Below are 27040 nucleotides of genomic sequence, written 5' to 3' on the forward strand. Positions count from 1 at the left end.
GGAATGGAATGCAATGGAATGGAATGAAATGGAATGGAATGAAATACAATGGAGTTGAATCATCCAAAGTAGGACTGAATGCAATGGAATTGAATGGAATGGAATTAATGGAATGGAATAGAATGGAGTTGAAACAACCAGAGTAGAACTCAGTAGAATGGAATGAAATGGATTGTAATAGTATGTAATGGAATAGAATGGAATAGAATGGAATTGAATCAACCTGAGTGGAACGGAACGGGACAGAAATGAATGGAACTGAACGGAATGGAATAGAAAGGAATTGAATCAACACGAGTAGAATAAAACGGAATGGAATGGAATGGAATGGAATGGAATGAACCCGAGTAGAATGGAGCGGAATGGAATTGAATGGAATGCAGTGAAATGGAATGGAATGGAGTAGAATGGAATTGAATGGAATTGAATCAGCCCGAGTAGAAAAGAACGGAGCAGAACAGAACGGAAAGGAACGGAATGGAATGGAATAGAATGGCATTGAATAAACCCGAGTAGAATGGAGTGGAATGGAATGGAATGGAATGGAATAGAATGGAATTGAATCAACCCGAGTAGAATGGAATGCAATGGAATGGAATGGAATGGAATAGAATGGAATTGAATCAACCCAAGTAGAACGTAATGGAACGAAATGGAACGGAATGGAACGGAATGGATCCGAACTGAATGGAACGGAATGGAATGGAATCAACCCGAGTAGAATGGAATGCAATGGAATGCAATGGAATGGAATGGAATGGAAAGCAATGGAATGGAATGGAATGGAATGGACTGGAATGGAATGGAATGGATTCGAATGGAATACAATGGAATGGAATAGAATGTAATTAAATCAACCCGATTAGAACGGAATGGAAAGCAATGGAATGGAATGGAATGGAATGGAATGGAATGGAATGGAATGGAATGGAATAGAATGGAATGGAATTGAATCAACACAAGTGGAATGGAATGGAATGGAATGGAATGGAATGGAATGGAATGTTATGGAATGGAATCAAGCCGAGTAGAAAGGAATGGAATGGAATGGAATGGAACGGAATGGAATGGAATGGAATGGAAAGGAATGGAATGGAATGGAATGGAATGGAAAGGAATGGAATGGAATGGAATCAACACGAGTAGAACGGAATGGAATGGAATGGAATGGAATGGAACGGAATGGAATGGAATGGAATGGAATGGAATGGAATGGAGTGGAATGGAATGGAATAGAATGGAATGGAATCAACCTGAGTAGAACGGAATGGAATGGAATGGAACGGAATGGGAAGAATGAAATGGAATAGAATGGAATGGAATGCAATGAAATACAATGGAATTGAATCAACATGAGTAGAACGGAATGAAATTTAACGGAATGGAATGGAATGGAGTGGAATGAAATGGAATGAATGGAATGGAATGGAATAGAATGTTACTGAATCCAACCGAGTAGAACGGAACAGAGCAGAACGGAACGGAGCAGAATGGAATGGAATGGATTAGAATGGAATTGAATCACCCCGAGTAGAATAGATGAGAATGGAATGGAACGGAACGGAATGGAATGGAATGGAATCGAATCGAATGCAATGGAATAGATTGGAATGGAATGGAATGGAATGGAATCAACCCGAGTAGAACGGAATGGAATGGAATGGAATGGATTGGAATGAAATTGAATGGAATGAATGGCATAGAATGGAATGGAATGGATTGGAACGGAAAGGAATGGAATTGAATAGAATGGAATTGAATCAACACGAGTAGAACGGAAAGGAACGGAATGGAATGGAATGGAACGGCATAGAATGGATTTGAATCAACCCGAGTAGAAAGGAATGGATTGGAATGGAATGGAATGGAATAGAATGGAATTGAATCAACCCGAGTAGAACGGAATGGAATGGAATGGTATGGAATGGAATGGAATGGAAAGGAATTGAATAGAATGGAATTGAACCAACCCGAGTAGAACAAAATGTAATGTAATGTAATGGAATGGAATGGAATGGAATGCAATGGAATGGAACGGAATTGAATGGAATGGAATGGAATGGAATGGAATGGAATGGAATGGAATGGAATGGAATGAATGGAATGGAATGGAAAGGAATGGAATGGAGTAGAATGGAACTGAATCCACCGGAGTAGAACAGAATGGAGCGGAACGAACGGAACGGAATGGAATGGAATGGGATGGATTAGAATTGAATTGAATCAACCTGAGTAGAACGGAGAAGAATGGAATGGAATGGAATGGAATGGAATGGAATAGTATGGAATGGAATGGAATGGAATAGTATGGAATGGAATGGAATGCAATGGAATGGAATGGAATAGAATGGAATTGAATCAACACAAGTAGAATGGAATGAAACGGAAAGGAATGGAACGGAATGGAATGGAACGGAATGGAATGGAATGGAATGGAATCAACACGAGTAGAACAGAATGGAATGGAATGGAATGGAATTGAATGGAATGCAATGGAATGGAATGAAATGGAATGGAATGAAATACAATGGAGTTGAATCATCCAAAGTAGGACTGAATGCAATGGAATTGAATGGAATGGAATTAATGGAATGGAATAGAATGGAGTTGAAACAACCAGAGTAGAACTCAGTAGAATGGAATGAAATGGATTGTAATAGTATGTAATGGAATAGAATGGAATAGAATGGAATTGAATCAACCTGAGTGGAACGGAACGGGACAGAAATGAATGGAACTGAACGGAATGGAATAGAAAGAAATTGAATCAACCCGAGTAGAATAAAACGGAATGGAATGGAATGGAATGGAATGGAATGAACCCGAGTAGAATGGAGCGGAATGGAATTGAATGGAATGCAGTGAAATGGAATGGAATGGAGTAGAATGGAATTGAATGGAATTGAATCAGCCCGAGTAGAAAAGAACGGAGCAGAACAGAGCGGAAAGGAACGGAATGGAATGGAATAGAATGGCATTGAATAAACCCGAGTAGAATGGAATGCAATGGAATGGAATGGAATGGAATAGAATGGAATTGAATCAACCCAAGTAGAACGTAATGGAACGAAATGGAACGGAATGGAATGGAATGGAACCGAACTGAATGGAACGGAATGGAATGGAATCAACCCGAGTAGAATGGAATGCAATGGAATGCAATGGAATGGAATGGAATGGAATGCAATGGAATGGAATGGAATGGAATGGACTGGAATGGAATGGAACGGATTCGAATGGAATACAATGGAATGGAATAGAATGTAATTAAATCAACCCGATTAGAACGGAATGGAAAGCAATGGAATGGAATGGAATGGAATGCAATGGAATGGAATGGAATGGAATGGAATGGAATAGAATGGAATGGAATTGAATCAACACAAGTGGAATGGAATGGAATGGAATGGAATGGAATGGAATGTTATGGAATGGAATCAAGCCGAGTAGAAAGGAATGGAATGGAATGGAATGGAACGGAATGGAATGGAATGGAATGGAAAGGAATGGAATGGAATGGAATGGAATGGAAAGGAATGGAATGGAATGGAATCAACACGAGTAGAACGGAATGGAATGGAATGGAATGGAATGGAACGGAATGGAATGGAATGGAATGGAATGGAATGGAATGGAATGGAATGGAATGGACTGGAATGGAATGGAATGGATTCGAATGGAATACAATGGAATGGAATAGAATGTAATTAAATCAACCCGATTAGAACGGAATGGAAAGCAATGGAATGGAATGGAATGGAATGCAATGGAATGGAATGGAATGGAATGGAATGGAATAGAATGGAATGGAATTGAATCAACACAAGTGGAATGGAATGGAATGGAATGGAATGGAATGGAATGGAATGGAATGGAATGTTATGGAATGGAATCAAGCCGAGTAGAAAGGAATGGAATGGAATGGAATGGAACGGAATGGAATGGAATGGAATGGAAAGGAATGGAATGGAATGGAATGGAATGGAAAGGAATGGTATGGAATGGAATCAACACGAGTAGAACGGAATGGAATGGAATGGAATGGAATGGAACGGAATGGAATGGAATGGAATGGAATGGAATGGAGTGGAATGGAATGGAATAGAATGGAATGGAATCAACCTGAGTAGAACGGAATGGAATGGAATGGAACGGAATGGGAAGAATGAAATGGAATAGAATGGAATGGAATGCAATGAAATACAATGGAATTGAATCAACATGAGTAGAACGGAATGAAATTTAACGGAATGGAATGGAATGGAGTGGAATGAAATGGAATGAATGGAATGGAATGGAATAGAATGTTACTGAATCCAACCGAGTAGAACGGAACGGAGCAGAACGGAACGGAGCAGAATGGAATGGAATGGATTAGAATGGAATTGAATCACTCCGAGTAGAATAGATGAGAATGGAATGGAACGGAACGGAATGGAATGGAATGGAATCGAATCGAATGCAATGGAATAGATTGGAATGGAATGGAATGGAATGGAATCAACCCGAGTAGAACGGAATGGAATGGAATGGAATGGATTGGAATGAAATTGAATGGAATGAATGGCATAGAATGGAATGGAATGGATTGGAACGGAAAGGAATGGAATTGAATAGAATGGAATTGAATCAACACGAGTAGAACGGAAAGGAACGGAATGGAACGGAATGGAACGGCATAGAATGGATTTGAATCAACCCGAGTAGAAAGGAATGGATTGGAATGGAATGGAATGGAATAGAATGGAATTGAATCAACCCGAGTAGAACGGAATGGAATGGAATGGTATGGAATGGAATGGAATGGAAAGGAATTGAATAGAATGGAATTGAACCAACCCGAGTAGAACAAAATGTAATGTAATGTAATGGAATGGAATGGAATGGAATGCAATGGAATGGAACGGAACTGAACGGAATGGAATGGAATGGAATGGAATGGAATGGAATGGAATGGAATGGAATGAATGGAATGGAATGGAAAGGAATGGAATGGAGTAGAATGGAACTGAATCCACCGGAGTAGAACAGAATGGAGCGGAACGAACGGAACGGAATGGAATGGAATGGGATGGATTAGAATTGAATTGAATCAACCTGAGTAGAACGGAGAAGAATGGAATGGAATGGAATGGAATGGAATGGAATAGTATGGAATGGAATGGAATGGAATAGTATGGAATGGAATGAAATGCAATGGAATGGAATGGAATGGAATGGAATGGAATAGAATGGAATTGAATCAACCCCAGTAGAACGAAATAGAAGGGAATGGAATGGAATGGAATGTTATGGAATGGAGTGGAATGGAATGGAATGGAATGGAATGGAATGGAATGGAATGACATGGAATAGTAAGGAATGGAATCGAATGGAATAGAATGGAAATGCATCAACCCGAGTAGAACGGAACGGAATGGAACAGAACGGAATGGAACGGAATGTAATGGCATAGAATGGATGAGAATCAACCCGAATAGAACGGAATGGAATGGAATGGAATGGAATGGAATGGAATGGAATGGAATGGAATGGAATGGAATGGAATAGAATGGAATGAATGGAATGGAATGGAATGGAATGGAATAGAATGGAATGAATGGAATGGAATGGAAAGGAATGGAATGGAGTAGAATGGAAGTGAATCCACGGGAGGAGAACAGAACGGAGCGGAACGGAACGGAATGGAACGGAATGGAACGGAATGGGATGGATTAGAATTGAATTGAATCAACCTGAGTAGAACGGAGAGGAATGGAATGGAATGGAATGGAATGGAATGGAATGGAATGGAATGGAATGGAATGGAATGGAATAGTATGGAATGGAATGGATTGGAATGGAATGGAATGGAATGGAATGGAATGGAATGGAATGGAAAGGAATGGAATAGAATGGAATTGAATCAACCTCAGTAGAATGGAATGGAAGGGAATGGAATGGAATGGAATGGAATGGAATGGAATGGAATGGAATCAACCCGAGTAGAACGGAATGGAATGTAATAGAATGGAATGGAATGGAATGGAATGGAATGGAATGGAATGGAATGGAATGGAATCAACCCGAGTAGAACGGAATGGAAAGGAAGAGAATGGAATGGAATGGAATGGAATTGAATGGAATGGAATGGAGTGGAATGGAATGGAATAGAATGGAATTGAATCAACCCGATTAGAAAGGAATGGAATGGAATGGAATGGAATGGAATGGAATGGAATGGGAAGAATGGAATTGAACAGAATGGAATGGAATGGAATAGAATGGAATGGAATTGAATACAATGGAATTGAATCAACACGAGTAAAACGGAATGGAAAGGAATGGAATGGAATGGAATCAATGGAGTGGAATGGAATGGAATGCAATGGAATGGAAGGGAATGGAATACAATGGAATTCAATCAACCCGAGTAGAAAGGAATGGAATGGAATGGAATGGAATGGAATGGAATGGAATGGAATGGAATGGAATGGAATGCAATGGAATACAATGGAATGGAATGGAAAGGAATTGAATCAACCAGAGTAGAATGGAATGTAAAGGAATGGAATGCAATGGAATGGAATGGAATAGAATGGAATTGAGTCAACACAAGTAGAATGGAATGAAACGGAAAGGAATGGAACGGAATGGAATGGAACGGAATGGAATGGAATGGAATGGAATCAACACGAGTAGAACAGAATGGAATGGAATGGAATGGAATGGAATGGAATGGAATGCAATGGAATGGAATGAAATGGAATGGAATGAAATACAATGGAGTTGAATCATCCAAAGTAGGACTGAATGCAATGGAATTGAATGGAATGGAATTAATGGAATGGAATAGAATGGAGTTGAAACAACCAGAGTAGAACTCAGTAGAATGGAATGAAATGGATTGTAATAGTATGTAATGGAATAGAATGGAATAGAATGGAATTGAATCAACCTGAGTGGAACGGAACGGGACAGAAATGAATGGAACTGAACGGAATGGAATAGAAAGAAATTGAATCAACCCGAGTAGAATAAAACGGAATGGAATGGAATGGAATGGAATGGAATGAACCCGAGTAGAATGGAGCGGAATGGAATTGAATGGAATGCAGTGAAATGGAATGGAATGGAGTAGAATGGAATTGAATGGAATTGAATCAGCCCGAGTAGAAAAGAAAGGAGCAGAACAGAACGGAAAGGAACGGAATGGAATGGAATAGAATGGCATTGAATAAACCCGAGTAGAATGGAGTGGAATGGAATGGAATGGAATGGAATAGAATGGAATTGAATCAACCCGAGTAGAATGGAATGGAATGGAATGGAATGGAATGGAATGGAATAGAATGGAATTGAATCAACCCAAGTAGAACGTAATGGAACGAAATGGAACGGAATGGAACGGAATGAAACCGAACTGAATGGAACGGAATGGAATGGAATCAACCCGAGTAGAATGGAATGCAATGGAATGCAATGGAATGGAATGGAATGGAATGCAATGGAATGGAATGGAATGGAATGGACTGGAATGGAATGGAATGGATTCGAATGGAATACAATGGAATGGAATAGAATGTAATTAAATCAACCCAATTAGAACGGAATGGAAAGCAATGGAATGGAATGGAATGGAATGGAATGGAATGGAATGGAATGGAATAGAATAGAATGGAATTGAATCAACACAAGTGGAATGGAATGGAATGGAATGGAATGGAATGGAATGGAATGGAATGTTATGGAATGGAATCAAGCCGAGTAGAAAGGAATGGAATGGAATGGAATGGAACGGAATGGAATGGAATGGAATGGAAAGGAATGGAATGGAATGGAATGGAAAGGAATGGAATGGAATGGAATCAACACGAGTAGAACGGAATGGAATGGAATGGAATGGAATGGAATGGAACGGAATGGAATGGAATGGAATGGAATGGAATTTAGTGGAATGGAATGGAATGGAATGGAATGGAATCAACCTGAGTGGAACGGAATGGAATGGAATGGAACGGAATGGGAAGAATGAAATGGAATAGAATGGAATGGAATGCAATGAAATACAATGGAATTGAATCAACATGAGTAGAACGGAATGAAATTTAACGGAATGGAATGGAATGGAGTGGAATGAAATGGAATGAATGGAATGGAATGGAATAGAATGTTACTGAATCCAACCGAGTAGAACGGAACGGAGCAGAACGGAACGGAGCAGAATGGAATGGAATGGATTAGAATGGAATTGAATCACCCCGAGTAGAATAGATGAGAATGGAATGGAACGGAACGGAATGGAATGGAATGGAATCGAATCGAATGCAATGGAATAGATTGGAATGGAATGGAATGGAATGGAATCAACCCGAGTAGAACGGAATGGAATGGAATGGAATGGATTGGAATGAAATTGAATGGAATGAATGGCATAGAATGGAATGGAATGGATTGGAACGGAAAGGAATGGAATTGAATAGAATGGAATTGAATCAACACGAGTAGAACGGAAAGGAACGGAATGGAACGGAATGGAACGGCATAGAATGGATTTGAATCAACCCGAGTAGAAAGGAATGGATTGGAATGGAATGGAATGGAATAGAATGGAATTGAATCAACCCGAGTAGAACGGAATGGAATGGAATGGTATGGAATGGAATGGAATGGAAAGGAATTGAATAGAATGGAATTGAACGAACCCGAGTAGAACAAAATGTAATGTAATGTAATGTAATGGAATGGAATGGAATGCAATGGAATGGAACGGAATTGAATGGAATGGAATGGAATGGAATGGAATGGAATGGAATGGAATGGAATGAATGGAATGGAATGGAAAGGAATGGAATGGAGTAGAATGGAACTGAATCCACCGGAGTAGAACAGAATGGAGCGGAACGAACGGAACGGAATGGAATGGAATGGGATGGATTAGAATTGAATTGAATCAACCTGAGTAGAACGGAGAAGAATGGAATGGAATGGAATGGAATGGAATGGAATAGTATGGAATGGAATGGAATGGAATAGTATGGAATGGAATGAAATGCAATGGAATGGAATGGAATGGAATGGAATGGAATGGAATAGAATGGAATTGAATCAACCCCAGTAGAACGAAATAGAAGGGAATGGAATGGAATGGAATGTTAGGGAATGGAGTGGAATGGAATGGAATGGAATGGAATGGAATGGAATGACATGGAATAGTAAGGAATGGAATCGAATGGAATAGAATGGAAATGCATCAACCCGAGTAGAACGGAACGGAATGGAACAGAACGGAATGGAACGGAATGTAATGGCATAGAATGGATGAGAATCAACCCGAATAGAACGGAATGGAATGGAATGGAATGGAATGGAATGGAATGGAATGGAATAGAATGGAATGAATGGAATGGAATGGAATGGAATGGAATGGAATGGAATGAATGGAATGGAATGGAAAGGAATGGAATGGAGTAGAATGGAAGTGAATCCACGGGAGGAGAACAGAACGGAGCGGAACGGAACGGAATGGAACGGAATGGAATGGAATGGGATGGATTAGAATTGAATTGAATCAACCTGAGTAGAACGGAGAGGAATGGAATGGAATGGAATGGAATGGAATGGAATGGAATGGAATGGAATAGTATGGAATGGGATGGATTGGAATGGAATGGAATGGAATGGAATGGAATGGAACGGAAAGGAATGGAATAGAATGGAATTGAATCAACCTCAGTAGAATGGAATGGAAGGGAATGGAATGGAATGGAATGGAATGGAATGGAATGGAATGGAATGGAATGGAATCAACCCGAGTAGAACGGAATGGAATGTAATAGAATGGAATGGAATGGAATGGAATGGAATGGAATGGAATGGAATGGAATGGAATGGAATGGAATCAACCCGAGTAGAACGGAATGGAAAGGAAGAGAATGGAATGGAATGGAATGGAATTGAATGGAATGGAATGTAGTGGAATGGAATGGAATAGAATGGAATTGAATCAACCCGATTAGAAAGGAATGGAATGGAATGGAATGGAATGGAATGGAATGGAATGGAATGGGAAGAATGGAATTGAACTGAATGGAATGGAATGGAATAGAATGGAATGGAATTGAATACAATGGAATTGAATCAACACGAGTAAAACGGAATGGAAAGGAATGGAATGGAATGGAATCAATGGAGTGGAATGGAATGGAATGCAATGGAATGGAAGGGAATGGAATACAGTGGAATTCAATCAACCCGAGTAGAAAGGAATGGAATGGAATGGAATGGAATGGAATGGAATGGAATGGAATGGAATGGAATGGAATGGAATAGAATGGAATTGAATCTCCCCGAGTAGAATGGGATGGAATAGAATGGAATGGAAAGGAATGGAAAGGAATGGATTGGAATGGAATGGAATGGAATTGAATGGAATCAACCCGAGTAGAACAGAACGGAGTGGAATGGAATGGAATGGAATGGAATAGAATGGAGTGGAATGGAATGGAATAGAATGGAATTGAATAAACCAGAATAAAACGGAATGGAATGGAATGGAATGGAATAGAATGGAATGGAATGGAGTGGAGTGGAATGGAATGGAATTGAATCAACATGAGTAGAACGGAATTGAATGGAAAACAACGCAATGGAATGGAATGCGATAGTGTCGAATGGAATGGAATGGAATAGACTGGAATTGAATCAACCCAAATAGAACAGAACGGAATGGAACAGAATGGAACGGAACGGAACATAATGGCATAGAATGGATTAGAATCAACCAGAGTAGAACGGAATGGAATGGAATGGAATGGAATGGAATGGAATGGAATGCAATGGAATATAATGGAATGGAATGGAAAGGAATTGAATCAACCTGAGTAGAATGGAATGTAAAGGAATGGAATGCAATGGAATGGAATGGAATAGAATGGAATTGAGTCAACACAAGTAGAATGGAATGAAACGGAAAGGAATGGAACGGAATGGAATGGAACGGAATGGAATGGAATGGACTGGAATCAACACGAGTAGAACAGAATGGAATGGAATGGAACGGAATGGAATGGAATGGAATGGAATGCAATGGAATGGAATGAAATGGAATGGAATGAAATACAATGGAGTTGAATCATCCAAAGTAGGACTGAATGCAATGGAATTGAATGGAATGGAATTAATGGAATGGAATAGAATGGAGTTGAAACAACCAGAGTAGAACTCAGTAGAATGGAATGAAATGGATTGTAATAGTATGTAATGGAATAGAATGGAATAGAATGGAATTGAATCAACCTGAGTGGAACGGAACGGGACAGAAATGAATGGAACGGAACGGAATGGAATAGAAAGAAATTGAATCAACCCGAGTAGAATAAAACGGAATGGAATGGAATGGAATGGAATGGAATGAACCCGAGTAGAATGGAGCGGAATGGAATTGAATGGAATGCAGTGAAATGGAATGGAATGGAGTAGAATGGAATTGAATGGAATTGAATCAGCCCGAGTAGAAAAGAACGGAGCAGAACAGAACGGAAAGGAACGGAATGGAATGGAATAGAATGGCATTGAATAAACCCGAGTAGAATGGAGTGGAATGGAATGGAATGGAATGGAATGGAGTGGAATGGAATGGAATGTAACGGAATGGAATGAATGGAATGAAATGGAAAGGAATGGAATGGAATAGAGTTGAATTGAATCAACCCGATTACAACGCAATGGAAAGGAATGGAATAGAAAGGAATTGAATCAACCCGAGTGGAATGGAATGGAATGGAATGGAATGGAATGGAATGGAATGGAATGGAATGGAATGGAATGGAATGGAATGGAATGGAATGGAATAGAATGGAATTGAATCTCCCCGAATAGAAAGGGATGGAATAGAATGGAATGGAAAGGAATGGAAAGGAATGGATTGGAATGGAATGGAATGGAATTGAATGGAATCAACCCGAGTAGAACAGAACGGAGTGGAATGGAATGGAATGGAATGGAATAGAATGGAGTGGAATGGAATGGAATAGAATGGAATTGAATAAACCAGAATAAAACGGAATGGAATGGAATGGAATGGAATGGGAAGAATGGAATGGAATAGAATGGAATGGAATGGAATGGAGTGGAGTGGAATGGAATGGAATTGAATCAACATGAGTAGAACGCAATTGAATGGAAAACAATGCAATGGAATGGAATGCGATAGTGTGGAATGGAATGGAATGGAATAGACTGGAATTGAATCAACCCAAATAGAACAGAACGGAATGGAACAGAATGGAACGGAACGGAACATAATGGCATAGAATGGATTTGAATCAACCAGAGTAGAACGGAATGGAATGGAATGGAATGGAATGGAATGGAATGGAATGGAATGGAATGGAACGGAATGCAATGGAATACAATGGAATGGAATGGAAAGGAATTGAATCAACCTGAGTAGAATGGAATGTAAAGGAATGGAATGCAATGGAATGGAATGGAATAGAATGGAATTGAGTCAACACAAGTAGAATGGAATGAAACGGAAAGGAATGGAACGGAATGGAATGGAACGGAATGGAATGGAATGGAATGGAATCAACACGAGTAGAACGGAATGGAATGGAATGGAATGGAATGGAATGGAATGGAATGCAATGGAATGGAATGAAATGGAATGGAATGAAATACAATGGAGTTGAATCATCCAAAGTAGGACTGAATGCAATGGAATTGAATGGAATGGAATTAATGGAATGGAATAGAATGGAGTTGAAACAACCAGAGTAGAACTCAGTAGAATGGAATGAAATGGATTGTAATAGTATGTAATGGAATAGAATGGAATAGAATGGAATTGAATCAACCTGAGTGGAACGGAACGGGACAGAAATGAATGGAACGGAACGGAATGGAATAGAAAGAAATTGAATCAACCCGAGTAGAATAAAACGGAATGGAATGGAATGGAATGGAATGGATTGGAATGGAATGGAATGGAATGGATTGGAATGAACCCGAGTAAAATGGAGCGGAATGGAATTGAATGTAATGCAGTGAAATGGAATGGAATGGAGTAGAATGGAATTGAATGGAATTGAATCAGCCCGAGTAGAAAAGAAAGGAGCAGAACAGAACGGAAAGGAACGGAATGGAATGGAATAGAATGGCATTGAATAAACCCGAGTAGAATGGAGTGGAATGGAATGGAATGGACTGGAATGGAGTGGAATGGAATGGAATGTAACGGAATGGAATGAATGGAATGAAATGGAACGGAATGGAATGGAATAGAGTTGAATTGAATCAACCCGATTACAACGGAATGGAATGGAATGGAACGCAATGGAATGGAATGGAATAGAATGGAATTGAATCAACCCGAGTGGAATGGAATGGAATGGAATGGAATGGAATGGAATGGAATTGAATGGAATAGAAAGGAATGGAATGGAAGGGAATAGAGTGGAATGGAACGCAATGGAATGGAATGGAATAGAATGGAATGGAATCAAGCCGAGTAGAATGGAAAGAAATGGCATGGAATAGAATGGAATGGAAAATAATTGAATGGAACGGAATGGAATGGAATGGAATAGAATGGAATTGAATCAACCAGAGTAGAATGGAATGGAATGCAATTGAATGGAATAGAAAGGAATGGAATGGAATGGAATGGAATGCAATTGAATGGAATAGAAAGGAATGGAATGGAAGGGAATAGAGTGGAATGGAATGCAATGGAATGGAATAGAGTTGAATTGAATCAACCCGATTAGAACGGAATGGAATGGAATGGAATGGAATGGAATGGAATGGAATGGAATAGAATGGAATTGAATAAACCCGAGTGGAATGGAATGGAATGGAATGGAATGGAATGGAATTGAATGGAATGGAATGGAATGGAATGGAATGGAAACAAGCAGAGTAGAACGGAATGGAATGGAATGGATTGGAATGGAATGGAAAGGAAAGGAAGGGAATCATCCAGAGTAGAGCGGAATGGCATGCAATGGAAAGGAAGGGAATGGAGTGGAATGGAACGGAATAGAATGGAATTGAATCAACCTGAGTAGAACGGAATGGAATGGAATGGAATGGAATGGGAAGAATTGAATGAAATGGAAGGGAATGTAATGTAATGTAATGGAATGGAATGGAATAGAATGCAATTGAATAAACATGAGTAGGACGGAATGGAATAGAAAGGAATGGAATGGAATGGCATGGAATAGTAGGGAATGGAATGGAATGGCATAGAATGGATGTGAATCAACCCGAGTAGAACGGAATGGAATGGAATGGAATGGAGTGGAATGTAATGTAAAGTAATGGAATGGAATGCAATGCAATGGAATGGAATGAAATGAAATGGAAAGGAATTGAATCAACCCGAGTAGAATGGATTGCAATGGAATGGAATGGAATGGAATGGAATGGAATGGAATGGAATGGAATGGAATGGAATGGAATGGAACGGAATGGAGTGGAATGGAATCAACCCAAGTAGCACGTAACGGAACGTAATGGAACGGAACGGAACGGAACCGAACCGAACTGAAAGAAATGGAATGGAATGGAATCAACCCGAGTAGAATGGAATGCAATGGAATGGAATGGAATGGAATGCAATGGAATGCAATTCAAAGGAATGGAATGGAATGCAATGGAATGGAATGGAATGGAATGGAATGGAATGGAATGGAATGGAACGGAATAAATTGAAATGGAAAACAATGGAATGGAATAGAATGGAATTGAATCAACCCGATTAGAACGGAATGGAATGCAACAGTATGGAATGGAATGGAATGGAATGGAATGGAATAGAATGGAATTGAATAAACCCGAGTGGAATGCAATGGAATGGAATGGAATGGTATGGAATGGAATCAAGCCGAGTAGAAAGGAATGGAATGGAATGGAATGGAACGGAATGGAATGGAATGGAATGGAAAGGAATGGAATGGAATGGAATGGAAAGGAATGGAATGGAATGGAATCAACACGAGTAGAACGGAATGGAATGGAATGGAATGGAAAGGAATGGAATGGAATGGAATCAACACGAGTAGAACGGAATGGAATGGAATGGAATGGAATGGAACGGAATGGAATGGAATGGAATGGAATGGAATGGAATGGAATGGAATGGAATGGAATAGAATGGAATGGAATCAACCTGAGTAGAACGGAATGGAATGGAATGGAACGGAATGGGAAGAATGAAATGGAATAGAATGGAATGGAATGCAATGAAATACAATGGAATTGAATCAACATGAGTAGAACGGAATGAAATTTAACGGAATGGAATGGAATGGAGTGGAATGAAATGGAATGAATGGAATGGAATGGAATGGAATAGAATGTTACTGAATCCAACCGAGTAGAACGGAACGGAGCAGAACGGAACGGAGCAGAATGGAATGGAATGGATTAGAATGGAATTGAATCACCCCGAGTAGAATAGATGAGAATGGAATGGAACGGAACGTAATGGAATGGAATGGAATCGAATCGAATGCAATGGAATAGATTGGAATGGAATGGAATGGAATGGAATCAACCCGAGTAGAACGGAATGGAATGGAATGGAATGGATTGGAATGAAATTGAATGGAATGAATGGCATAGAATGGAATGGAATGGATTGGAACGGAAAGGAATGGAATTGAATAGAATGGAATTGAATCAACACGAGTAGAACGGAAAGGAACGGAATGGAACGGAATGGAACGGCATAGAATGGATTTGAATCAACCCGAGTAGAAAGGAATGGATTGGAATGGAATGGAATGGAATAGAATGGAATTGAATCAACTCGAGTAGAACGGAATGGAATGGAATGGTATGGAATGGAATGGAATGGAAAGGAATTGAATAGAATGGAATTGAACCAACCCGAGTAGAACAAAATGTAATGTAATGTAATGTAATGGAATGGAATGGAATGCAATGGAATGGAACGGAATTGAATGGAATGGAATGGAATGGAATGGTATGGAATGGAATCAAGCCGAGTAGAAAGGAATGGAATGGAATGGAATGGAACGGAATGGAATGGAATGGAATGGAAAGGAATGGAATGGAATGGAATGGAAAGGAATGGAATGGAATGTAATCAACACGAGTAGAACGGAATGGAATGGAATGGAATGGAATGGAACGGAATGGAATGGAATGGAATGGAATGGAATGGAATGGAATGGAGTGGAATTGAATGGAATAGAATGGAATGGAATCAACCTGAGTAGAACGGAATGGAATGGAATGGAACGGAATGGGAAGAATGAAATGGAATAGAATGGAATGGAATGCAATGAAATACAATGGAATTGAATCAACATGAGTAGAACGGAATGAAATTTAACGGAATGGAATGGAATGGAGTGGAATGAAATGGAATGAATGGAATGGAATGGAATAGAATGTTACTGAATCCAACCGAGTAGAACGGAACGGAGCAGAACGGAACGGATCAGAATGGAATGGAATGGATTAGAATGGAATTGAATCACCCCGAGTAGAATAGATGAGAATGGAATGGAACGGAACGGAATGGAATGGAATGGAATCGAATCGAATGCAATGGAATAGATTGGAATGGAATGGAATGGAATGGAATCAACCCGAGTAGAACGGAATGGAATGGAATGGAATGGATTGGAATGAAATTGAATGGAATGAATGGCATAGAATGGAATGGAATGGATTGGAACGGAAAGGAATGGAATTGAATAGAATGGAATTGAATCAACACGAGTAGAACGGAAAGGAACGGAATGGAACGGAATGGAACGGCATAGAATGGATTTGAATCAACCCGAGTAGAAAGGAATGGATTGGAATGGAATGGAATGGAATAGAATGGAATTGAATCAACCCGAGTAGAACGGAATGGAATGGAATGGTATGGAATGGAATGGAATGGAAAGGAATTGAATAGAATGGAATTGAACCAACCCGAGTAGAACAAAATGTAATGTAATGTAATGGAATGGAATGGAATGGAATGCAATGGAATGGAACGGAATTGAATGGAATGGAATGGAATGGAATGGAATGGAATGGAATGGAATGGAATGGAATGAATGGAATGGAATGGAAAGGAATGGAATGGAGTAGAATGGAACTGAATCCACCGGAGTAGAACAGAATGGAGCGGAACGAACGGAACGGAATGGAATGGAATGGGATGGATTAGAATTGAATTGAATCAACCTGAGTAGAACGGAGAAGAATGGAATGGAATGGAATGGAATGGAATGGAATAGTATGGAATGGAATGGAATGGAATAGTATGGAATGGAATGAAATGCAATGGAATGTAATGTAATGGAATGGAATGGAATAGAATGGAATTGAATCAACCCCAGTAGAACGAAATAGAAGGGAATGGAATGGAATGGAATGTTATGGAATGGAGTGGAATGGAATGGAATGGAATAGAATGGAATTGAATAAACCCGAGTGGAATGCAATGGAATGGAATGGAATGGTATGGAATGGAATCAAGCCGAGTAGAAAGGAATGGAATGGAATGGAATGGAACGGAATGGAATGGAATGGAATGGAAAGGAATGGAATGCAATGGAATGGAAAGGAATGGAATGGAATGGAATCAACACGAGTAGAACGGAATGGAATGGAATGGAATGGAAAGGAATGGAATGGAATGGAATCAACACGAGTAGAACGGAATGGAATGGAATGGAATGGAATGGAACGGAATGGAATGGAATGGAATGGAATGGAATGGAATGGAATGGAGTGGAATGGAATGGAATAGAATGGAATGGAATCAACCTGAGTAGAACGGAATGGAATGGAATGGAACGGAATGGGAAGAATGAAATGGAATAGAATGGAATGGAATGCAATGAAATACAATGGAATTGAATCAACATGAGTAGAACGGAATGAAATTTAACGGAATGGAATGGAATGGAGTGGAATGAAATGGAATGAATGGAATGGAATGGAATGGAATAGAATGTTACTGAATCCAACCGAGTAGAACGGAACGGAGCAGAACGGAACGGAGCAGAATGGAATGGAATGGATTAGAATGGAATTGAATCACCCCGAGTAGAATAGATGAGAATGGAATGGAACGGAACGGAATGGAATGGAATGGAATCGAATCGAATGCAATGGAATAGATTGGAATGGAATGGAATGGAATGGAATCAACCCGAGTAGAACGGAATGGAATGGAATGGAATGGATTGGAATGAAATTGAATGGAATGAATGGCATAGAATGGAATGGAATGGATTGGAACGGAAAGGAATGGAATTGAATAGAATGGAATTGAATCAACACGAGTAGAACGGAAAGGAACGGAATGGAACGGAATGGAACGGCATAGAATGGATTTGAATCAACCCGAGTAGAAAGGAATGGATTGGAATGGAATGGAATGGAATAGAATGGAATTGAATCAACCCGAGTAGAACGGAATGGAATGGAATGGTATGGAATGGAATGGAATGGAAAGGAATTGAATAGAATGGAATTGAACCAACCCGAGTAGAACAAAATGTAATGTAATGCAATGTAATGGAATGGAATGGAATGCAATGGAATGGAACGGAATTGAATGGAATGGAATGGAACGGAATGGAATGGAATGGAATGGAATGGAATGGAATGGAATGGAATGGAATGGAATGAATGGAATGGAATGGAAAGGAATGGAATGGAGTAGAATGGAACTGAATCCACCGGAGTAGAACAGAATGGAGCGGAACGAACGGAACGGAATGTAATGGAATGGGATGGATTAGAATTGAATTGAATCAACCTGAGTAGAACGGAGAAGAATGGAATGGAATGGAATGGAATGGAATGGAATAGTATGGAATGGAATGGAATGGAATAGTATGGAATGGAATGAAATGCAATGGAATGTAATGGAATGGAATGGAATGGAATAGAATGGAATTGAATCAACCCCAGTAGAACGAAATAGAAGGGAATGGAATGGAATGGAATGTTATGGAATGGAGTGGAATGGAATGGAATGGAATGGAATGGAATGGAATGACATGGAATAGTAAGGAATGGAATCGAATGGAATAGAATGGAAATGCATCAACCCGAGTAGAACGGAACGGAATGGAACAGAACGGAATGGAACGGAATGTAATGGCATAGAATGGATGAGAATCAACCCGAATAGAACGGAATGGAATGGAATGGAATGGAATGGAATGGAATGGAATGGAATGGAATGGAATGGAATAGAATGGAATGAATGGAATGGAATGGAATGGAATGGAATAGAATGGAATGAATGGAATGGAATGGAAAGGAATGGAATGGAGTAGAATGGAAGTGAATCCACGGGAGGAGAACAGAACGGAGCGGAACGGAACGGAATGGAACGGAATGGAACGGAATGGGATGGATTAGAATTGAATTGAATCAACCTGAGTAGAACGGAGAGGAATGGAATGGAATGGAATGGAATGGAATGGAATGGAATGGAATGGAATGGAATAGTATGGAATGGAATGGATTGGAATGGAATGGAATGGAATGGAATGGAATGGAATGGAATGGAAAGGAATGGAATAGAATGGAATTGAATCAACCTCAGTAGAATGGAATGGAAGGGAATGGAATGGAATGGAATGGAATGGAATGGAATGGAAAGGAATGGAATGGAATGGAATCAACCCAAGTAGAACGGAATGGAATGTAATAGAATGGAATGGAATGGAATGGAATGGAATGGAATGGAATGGAATGGAATGGAATGGAATGGAATGGAATCAACCCGAGTAGAACGGAATGGAATGGAAGAGAATGGAATGGAATGGAATGGAATTGAATGGAATGGAATGGAGTGGAATGGAATGGAATAGAATGGAATTGAATCAACCCGATTAGAAAGGAATGGAATGGAATGGAATGGAATGGAATGGAATGGAATGGAATGGGAAGAATGGAATTGAACAGAATGGAATGGAATGGAATAGAATGGAATGTAATTGAATACATTGGAATTGAATCAACACGAGTAAAACGGAATGGAAAGGAATGGAATGGAATGGAATCAATGGAGTGGAATGGAATGGAATGCAATGGAATGGAAGGGAATGGAATACAATGGAATTCAATCAACCCGAGTAGAAAGGAATGGAATGGAATGGAATGGAATGGAATGGAATGGAATGGAATAGAATGGAATTGAATCTCCCCGAGTAGAATGGGATGGAATAGAATGGAATGGAAAGGAATGGAAAGGAATGGATTGGAATGGAATGGAATGGAATTGAATGGAATCAACCCGAGTAGAACAGAACGGAGTGGAATGGAATGGAATGGAATGGAATAGAATGGAGTGGAATGGAATGGAATAGAATGGAATTGAATAAACCAGAATAAAACGGAATGGAATGGAATGGAATGGAATAGAATGGAATGGAATGGAATGGAGTGGAGTGGAATGGAATGGAATGGAATCAACATGAGTAGAACGCAATTGAAAGAAAACAATGCAATGGAATGGAATGCGATAGTGTGGAATGGAATGGAATGGAATAGACTGGAATTGAATCAACCCAAATAGAACAGAACGGAATGGAACAGAATGGAACGGAACGGAACATAATGGCATAGAATGGATTAGAATCAACCAGAGTAGAACGGAATGGAATGGAATGGAATGGAATGGAATGGAATGGAATGCAATGGAATGGAATGGAATAGAATGGAATTGAGTCAACACAAGTAGAATGGAATGAAACGGAAAGGAATGGAACGGAATGGAAAGGAACGGAATGGAATGGAATGGAATGGAATCAACACGAGTAGAACAGAATGGAATGGAATGGAACGGAATGGAATGGAATGGAATGGAATGCAATGGAATGGAATGAAATGGAATGGAATGAAATAAAATGGAGTTGAATCATCCAAAGTAGGACTGAATGCAAAGGAATTGAATGGAATGGAATTAATGGAATGGAATAGAATGGAGTTGAAACAACCAGAGTAGAACTCAGTAGAATGGAATGAAATGGATTGTAATAGTATGTAATGGAATAGAATGGAATAGAATGGAATTGAATCAACCTGAGTGGAACGGAACGGGACAGAAATGAATGGAACGGAACGGAATGGAATAGAAAGAAATTGAATCAACCCGAGTAGAATAAAACGGAATGGAATGGAATGGAATGGAATGGAATGGAATGGAATGGAATGAACCCGAGTAGAATGGAGCGGAATGGAATTGAATGGAATGCAGTGAAATGGAATGGAATGGAGTAGAATGGAATTGAATGGAATTGAATCAGCCCGAGTAGAAAAGAACGGAGCAGAACAGAACGGAAAGGAACGGAATGGAATGGAATAGAATGGCATTGAATAAACCCGAGTAGAATGGAGTGGAATGGAATGGAATGGAATGGAATGGAGTGGAATGGAATGGAATGTAACGGAATGGAATGAATGGAATGAAATGGAAAGGAATGGAATGGAATAGAGTTGAATTGAATCAACCCGATTACAACGGAATGGAATGGAATGGAACGCAATGGAATGGAATGGAATAGAAAGGAATTGAATCAACCCGAGTGGAATGGAATGGAATGGAATGGAATGGAATGGAATGGAATGGAATGGAATGGAATGGAATGGAATGGAATGGAAAGGAATGGAATGGAATGGAATGGAATGGAATAGTATGGAATGGAATGGATTGGAATGGAATGGAATGGAATGGAATGGAATGGAATGGAAAGGAATGGAATAGAATGGAATTGAATCAACCTCAGTAGAATGGAATGGAAGGGAATGGAATGGAATGGAATGGAATGGAATGGAATGGAATGGAATGGAATGGAATGGAATGGAATCAACCCGAGAAGAACGGAATGGAATGTAATAGAATGGAATGGAATGGAATTGAATGGAATAGAATGGAATTGAATCTCCCCGAGTAGAAAGGGATGGAATAGAATGGAATGGAAAGGAATGGAAAGGAATGGATTGGAATGGAATGGAATGGAATTGAATGGAATCAACCCTAGTAGAACAGAACGGAGTGGAATGGAATGGAATGGAATGGAATAGAATGGAGTGGAATGGAATGGAATAGAATGGAATTGAATAAACCAGAATAAAACGGAATGGAATGGAATGGAATGGAATGGGAAGAATGGAATGGAATAGAATGGAATGGAATGGAATGGAGTGGAGTGGAATGGAATGGAATTGAATCAACATGAGTAGAACGCAATTGAAAGAAAACAATGCAATGGAATGGAATGCGATAGTGTGGAATGGAATGGAATGGAATAGACTGGAATTGAATCAACCCAAATAGAACAGAACGGAATGGAACAGAATGGAACGGAACGGAACATAATGGCATAGAACGGATTTGAATCAACCAGAGTAGAACGGAATGGAATGGAATGGAATGGAATGGAATGGAATGGAATGGAATGGAATGGAATGGAACGGAATGCAATGGAATACAATGGAATGGAATGGAAAGGAATTGAATCAACCTGAGTAGAATGGAATGTAAAGGAATGGAATGCAATGGAATGGAATGGAATAGAATGGAATTGAGTCAACACAAGTAGAATGGAATGAAACGGAAAGGAATGGAACGGAATGGAATGGAACGGAATGGAATGGAATGGAATGGAATCAACACGAGTAGAACGGAATGGAATGGAATGGAATGGAATGGAATGGAATGCAATGGAATGGAATGAAATGGAATGGAATGAAATACAATGGAGTTGAATCATCCAAAGTAGGACTGAATGCAATGGAATTGAATGGAATGGAATTAATGGAATGGAATAGAATGGAGTTGAAACAACCAGAGTAGAACTCAGTAGAATGGAATGAAATGGATTGTAATAGTATGTAATGGAATAGAATGGAATAGAATGGAATTGAATCAACCTGAGTGGAACGGAACGGGACAGAAATGAATGGAACGGAACGGAATGGAATAGAAAGAAATTGAATCAACCCGAGTAGAATAAAACGGAATGGAATGGAATGGAATGGAATGGATTGGAATGGAATGGAATGGAATGGAATGGAATGAACCCGAGTAGAATGGAGCGGAATGGAATTGAATGGAATGCAGTGAAATGGAATGGAATGGAGTAGAATGGAATTGAATGGAATTGAATCAGCCCGAGTAGAAAAGAAAGGAGCAGAACAGAACGGAAAGGAACGGAATGGAATGGAATAGAATGGCATTGAATAAACCCGAGTAGAATGGAGTGGAATGGAATGGAATGGAATGGAATGGAGTGGAATGGAATGGAATGTAACGGAATGGAATGAATGGAATGAAGTGGAACGGAATGGAATAGAATAGAGTTGAATTGAATCAACCCGATTACAACGGAAAGGAATGGAATGGAACGCAATGGAATGGAATGGAATAGAATGGAATTGAATCAACCCGAGTGGAATGGAATGGAATGGAATGGAATGGAATGGAATGGAATTGAATGGAATAGAAAGGAATGCAATGGAAGGGAATAGAGTGGAATGGAACGCAATGGAATGGAATGGAATAGAATGGAATGGAATCAAGCCGAGTAGAATGGAAAGAAATGGCATGGAATAGATTGGAATGGAAAGGAATTGAATGGAACGGAATGGAATGGAATGGAATAGAATGGAATTGAATCAACCAGAGTAGAATGGAATGGAATGCAATTGAATGGAATAGAAAGGAATGGAATGGAATGGAATGGAATGCAATTGAATGGAATAGAAAGGAATGGAATGGAAGGGAATAGAGTGGAATGGAATGCAATGGAATGGAATAGAGTTGAATTGAATCAACCCGATTAGAACGGAATGGAATGGAATGGAATGGAATGGAATGGAATGGAATGGAATAGAATGGAATTGAATAAACCCGAGTGGAATGGAATGGAATGGAATGGAATGGAATGGAATTGAATGGAATGGAATGGAATGGAATGGAATGGAAACAAGCAGAGTAGAACGGAATGGAATGGAATGGATTGGAATGGAATGGAAAGGAAAGGAAGGGAATCATCCAGAGTAGAGCGGAATGGCATGCAATGGAAAGGAAGGGAATGGAGTGGAATGCAACGGAATAGAATGGAATTGAATCAACCCGAGTAGAACGGAATGGAATGGAATGGAATGGAATGGGAAGAATTGAATGAAATGGAAGGGAATGTAATGTAATGTAATGGAATGGAATGGAATAGAATGCAATTGAATAAACATGAGTAGGACGGAATGGAATAGAAAGGAATGGAATGGAATGGCATGGAATAGTAGGGAATGGAATGGAATGGCATAGAATGGATGTGAATCAACCCGAGTAGAACGGAATGGAATGGAATGGAATGGAGTGGAATGTAATGTAAAGTAATGGAATGGAATGCAATGCAATGGAATGGAATGAAATGAAATGGGAAGGAATTGAATCAACCCGAGTAGAATGGATTGCAATGGAATGGAATGGAATGGAATGGAATGGAATGGAATGGAATGGAATGGAATGGAATGGAATGGAATGGAATGGAATGGAATGGAATGGAATGGAGTGGAATGGAATCAACCCAAGTAGCACGTAATGGAACGTAATGGAACGGAACGGAACGGAACCGAACCGAACTGAAAGAAATGGAATGGAATGGAATCAACCCGAGTAGAATGGAATGCAATGGAATGGAATGGAATGGAATGCAATGGAATGCAATTCAAAGGAATGGAATGGAATGCAATGGAATGGAATGGAATGGAATGGAATGGAATGGAATGGAATGGAATGGAATGGAACGGAATAAATTGAAATGGAAAACAATGGAATGGAATAGAATGGAATTGAATCAACCCGATTAGAACGGAATGGAATGCAACAGTATGGAATGGAATGGAATGGAATGGAATGGAATGGAATAGAATGGAATTGAATAAACCCGAGTGGAATGCAATGGAATGGAATGGAATGGTATGGAATGGAATCAAGCCGAGTAGAAAGGAATGGAGTGGAATGGAATGGAATGGAAAGGAATGGAATTGAATGGAGTGGAATCAACCCGAGTAGAACGGAATGCAATGGAATGGAATTCAAAGGAATGGAATGGAATGGAATGGAATGGAATGGAATGGAATGGAATGGAATGGAGTGAAGTGGAATGGAATAGAAAGGAATTGAATCAACCCGAGTAGAACGGAATGGAATGGAATGCAACGGAATGGGAAGAATGAAATGGAATAGAATGGAAAGGAATGCAATGTAATACAATGGAATTGAATCAACATGAGTAGAACGGAATGAAATTTAACGGAATGGAATGGAATGGAGGGGAATGGAATGGAATGAATGGAATGGAATGGAATGGAATGGAATAGAATGTTACTGAATCCACCCGAGTAGAACGGAACGGAGCAGAACGGAACGGAGCGGAAAAGAACGGAATAGGTTAGAATGGAATTGAATCACCCCTAGTAGAAAGGATAAGAATGGAATGGAAAAGAATGGAATGGAACGGAATGGAGTAACATGGAAAGGAATGGAATGGAATGGAATGGAATCGAATACAAAGGAATCAAATGCAATGGAAGAGATTGGAATGGAATGGAGTGGAATGGAATCAACCCGACTAGAACGGAATGGAATGGAATGGAATGGATTGGAATGAAATAGAAAGAATGAATGGCATAGAATGCAATGGAATGGAATGGAACGGAAAGGAATGGAATTGAATCAACACGAGTAGAACGGAAAGCAACAGAACGGAACGGAACGGCATAGAATGGATTTGAATCAACCCAAGTAGAACGGAATGGATTGGAATGGAATGGAAGGGGATGGAATGCAATGGAATGCAACAGAATGGAACGGAATGGAAAAGAATATAAATGAATCAACCTGACTAGAAAGGAATGGAATGGAATGGAATGGAATCAATGGAATGGGATGGAATGGAATGGAATGGAATGGAATGGAATAGAATGGAATTCAATCAACCGAGTAGAAAGGAATGGAATGGAATGGAATGGAATGGAATGGAATGGAATGGAATGGAATGGAATGGAATGGAATGGAATGGAATAGAATGGAATAGAATCAACCTGAGTAGAATGGAATGGAACGGAATGGAATGGAATGGAATGGAATGGAATGGAATGGAATGGAATGGAATGGAATGGAATGGAATGGATTAGAAAGGAATTGAATCAATCCGTGTAGAATGGAATGGAATAGAATGGTATGGAATGGAATGGAATTTAATGGAATGGAATGGAACGGTATAGAATGGCATTTAATAAACACGAGTAGATCTTAGCGGAATGGAACGGAATGGAAAGCAATGGAATGGAATGGAAGGGAATTGAATCAACCCGAATAGAAAGGAATGGATTGGAAAGGAATGGAATGGAATGGAATGGAATGGAATGGAATGGAATGGAATGGAATGGAATGGAATGGAATGGAATGGAATGGAATAGAATGGAATGGAGTGGAATGGAATTTAATGGAATAGAATGGAATTGAATCAACCCGAATAGAATTTAATGGAATGTAGTGGAGTAGAAAGGAATGGATTGCAATGGAATGGAATGGAATGGAATGGAATAGAATGGAATTGAATCAACCCAAGTAGAACGGAATGGAATGGAATGGTATGGAAAGGAATGGAATGGAATATAATGAAATTGAATCCACCCAAGTAGAACAGAATGGAATGGAATGGAATGGAATGGAAAGGAATGGAATGGAATGGAATGGAATGGAATGAATGGAATGGAATGGAAAGAAATGGAATGGAATGGAATGAATGGAATGGAATGGAAAGAAATGGAATGGAATAGAATGGAACTGAATCCACCCGAGTAGAACAGAACGGAGCGGAACGGAACGGAACGGAGTGGGATGGACTAGAATTGAATTGAATCAACCCAAGTAGAACGGATAAGAATGGAAAGGAATGGAATAGAATAGCATGGAGGGGAATGGAATGGAATGGAATGGAATGGAATGGAATGGAATGGAATGGAATGGAATGGAATGGAATGCAAT

The sequence above is a fragment of the Gorilla gorilla genome, chromosome 4, assembly GCF_029281585.2.
Source record: "Gorilla gorilla gorilla isolate KB3781 chromosome 4, NHGRI_mGorGor1-v2.1_pri, whole genome shotgun sequence".
NCBI classification, from domain to species: domain Eukaryota; kingdom Metazoa; phylum Chordata; class Mammalia; order Primates; family Hominidae; genus Gorilla; species Gorilla gorilla.